Source organism: Merops nubicus, unplaced genomic scaffold (genome assembly GCF_000691845.1).
Source record: "Merops nubicus isolate BGI_N331 unplaced genomic scaffold, ASM69184v1 scaffold24333, whole genome shotgun sequence".
Taxonomy (NCBI): Eukaryota; Metazoa; Chordata; class Aves; order Coraciiformes; family Meropidae; genus Merops; species Merops nubicus.
This window is the reverse complement of record NW_008598659.1, coordinates 1-3,519: the sequence shown is the minus strand read 5'-3', so window position 1 is coordinate 3,519 and position 3,519 is coordinate 1.

Below are 3,519 nucleotides of genomic sequence, written 5' to 3'. Positions count from 1 at the left end.
CAGAGTCACTGCTGTGCTCCCCCACCTCCTCCCCCCCACCAAACCCCGCTGCAAGGAGGGAGGTTATTTCATTCCTTTTTTCAACAGACACCTTCTGAAGCTGCTGCTGCCATCACCGCTTGAAGGACGTAGGAGGGAGAGGAGCGAGACCCCAGCCCTGGGTCCCGCGAGTGCAGCCCTGCGATGGGTGCAGGATTTGACCCAGCACAGCTGCCATGGGTGCACAAACTGTCAGTAAGAGCTTGAGGGGCCTCAGAAGAGAGTTATGGGACTAACTAACTCCTGCTCTGGAAACCCAGGGAGAGGCTCCATGGCTGGAGTTAGTCCAAAGGGAGACAAAGAAGCTGCTGTGCATGTTGAAATGGGGAAAGGGCTCAGGTGACACGGGACAGGTGATGGGAGGACAAAGACTAAGAGCCAATAATTACTGTCAGACGTGTCTAGACTGAACAGCACGTGACTTAAACCAGCTGAGGGTGTGAAGATAACCTCGACGTTGCTCGTTAATTACTGAAGAACCCTGGAGGAGATCAGGGCAGATGGAACTCAGGCCTCTCCTCGCTCTGTAGCTGTTGTGTGCTCCAGGGTCGCAGCTGCGGTGAAGGGATTTTGGCAGCCCCGAAGGAGCAAAGCTGGAGCAGGTCCTGAGGGTGCTGAGTGCTGAAGGAAGGGTGAGATGAGCTGCCTGGGATGCCCGGGTGAGCTGGGAGCTGGGAATGAGAGCGTGCCCTAACCCTAACCCCCTGTGCTGCGAGAGAGAAAATGTTCTAGAGGAACCAAGACACCTGGGCAGGAGGTGGGGACAAGCCAGAAAAACCACATGAAGGTGCAGTGGGTTTGCTGAGCTGGAGCATCTCCATCCATCACCTCTTCCACCTGTGACCACGTCAGGGTGACTTTCAGACCCTCCCTTTCTCTGGTCATTCTGTGGGCCCCTGACCTGGACTTTGGAGAGCAGCAGCTGAAACGCAGATGGGTTTGAGGAAACCACCAGAAGAGAAGCTGTTCAGATGTTTACACTGGCTGGATGTTATATCCAGCCAAGTCTGAGGACAACGTGGCCAAGCCAGATGGGTGGGAAACCAGACCAGAACTGCCTGCTCTGTGCCTGGAGCCTCCAAGCTCACCTCAAGTGTCTGAAGCCAGGGAGCTGCTGCTCATTGTCAGGAGCCAAAACCCCTCCAGCAGCCCTGCACGCTGCAGGACCCTCTGCCTGAGCATCGTGGCCCTTCCTTGCTCGGTGGTGGCTGAAGCACAAAGAACATCTTGTTCAGGGTGCATGGTTCTGGGTGGAAGTGACCCAAGCCCAGTATTGAGGTGCACCCCTGAGAGGGCTGTTCTGAAGAGCACACTCAAAGCAGCAGCTGGTGTGGAGCCATCAAGGCTTTTCTTAGCCTGCTACTACCAGAGAAATCTTCTGATATATTAGAAGCACCAAATGCTGTGAGAAGACCTCAAAGGCCTAGCCTTAGCTTTAGAAGATCCAAAAAGAGATGACCTTGTCCACTTAATATGGTGGCATTTTGCTATTCTGAGGTCTGTGAGTTTAATGTCATAGTTTTGGAGCCTTGCACTCTGTCCATGAGTGGACAGCACGCCACCAAATTGTAAGGGTATTTCCTGTATTACATCTCTGGATACATTAACTCTCCAAGAGGCCACTGAAGAAGCCATGACATCCTCTGAACTAAGCTGATGTTTCTTCTCTTCCCCTGGTTTGAAGACAGGACAATGCCTAACTTTGAATTGTCAACCCATATGAAAGCCCAGCCAATTTCTGTCCTTTGTTCCCATGCTCACATTGACTTTCATCTTCTAGTACCTTTTAATGGCCCCTGCATTTACTTCATGGTGCTTGCAGAGAGCACAGCTCCCCTTTTCATAGACTCATAGCGTGGTTTGGCTGGGAAGGGACCTTTCAAGGTCACCCAGTCCACCCCCCTGCAGGGACAGGGACACCCCCAGCTAGAGCAGGGTGCTCAGAGCCCCGGCCAACCTCCCCTGGGATGGTTCCAGGGATGGGTTGGATTCCTCTCTCCAGGAGGGTGAGCAGAAGCAAACGCTCCCTTCCAGCTGCAGCCTGACCCAGTCCTGCCCCAGCTCGGAGCAGCTCGGAGATGTCTCCTGCACTAGGACACAGACTGCCCAGGCCCTCGAGTGTTCCCCTGCTCAGCACACCGACAGGAACTTCACTCCCTGGATGTGGACTCTGGGTTCTTGCAGTAGTGACCCAAATGTTCAGCTACAGAGCTCTGCTCAGGATGCTTTTAAAGCCTTCTTGTTGTGGTTGGGTTTGGGTTTTTTTTTTCCATTTGTTTTTAGAGCAGTGTTGTGCTGTTTCTACTCATCTTGAAACCAACAGTGGTCCCAAACACAGCCAAAATGATATTTCAGTCTCAGCATCATCCTTGGGGACATCAGTTGGTTCAGAGCCCCTCTGGTATGGCACAGTCTGGCCAAGCACAGCACCCTGCTGGGTGACACCGGCGTGCTCCAACCTCTCCTGACGCCTTACAAAGATGGAGACATTATCTCTGAATTTGGAGATGTTGGACTCAGTCCAACCTCACGTCCAGTGTGCAGGAGACCAGGGAGATGCTGAAGGGAGGTGGCTGATGATGTGGTGTGTGGGATACTGTTGCTGGTGGCTGGTGCCCCTGAGAGCACTGCTGGAGTGTTTCCAGCTGCCTCGTGGGTGTAGCTTGACTGAATGATCAGGACAGTTGTCAGTGGATGTGGGACAAAGAATCTTCTGCTGACAGACCAATGGTGGCCTTGGAGACCATCTCCTCCTTCCAGAGGGGACCATCTTCTTGCCTGCCCCACGCATCCCTCACCTGCTCTTGCCTCATACCCTGGGGAGGTCTTTGCTGCACCAGGTTTTGCTCCTTGGCCTGCAGTCTTCTCCGTGGAGCCAACACCCAGCTTCCAAACACCGGGTGTCTCAAGCTGAGCTAATCTCACCCCGTGCAGGCCGTGGAAGGAGGCAGCTCGTGGGCGTGTGCCAGCTGTGGAAGTGCATGTCCCTGCTGCAGCGTGGGCCACTCGGGTCTAGGTGCCAGATGTGACCCTGACCGAGGCTGCTCCGTCCTGTCCTCGCTGTGGTTTCCACTCTCTTCACTCAAACTCTTCCCTCCTGGCCCTGACCGCCTCCAATACAGCGGCGCAGATCCAGCCTCTACCTACTGAGGTTTTCCTTAAGTATCTTTCACCAGCTGCTTATCCTGGGACCACTGGGGTCTGCGGGCCACCGGCTGAAGATCACCACTCCAACTGGAGTGTTTCAGCCTGACAAAAGCTATTTGGGTGGCCTATGATCTAAAGCAGATCAGATTAGAGGAGCCAGAGAGCCCTTCTGGCCTCGGACCAGGACAGCTCGGGTGCCGGGAGCCGCTCTCCTCGCTGTCGTGCCTTCGCTTTCCGTCCCGTGGGGTAGAAAAACCTCTGGGCACGGGATGGAGTCACCACCTGTGCTGTCGGGCCCTGTGCAGAGCACGGCGGCTGGGGTGGGAGCTGACC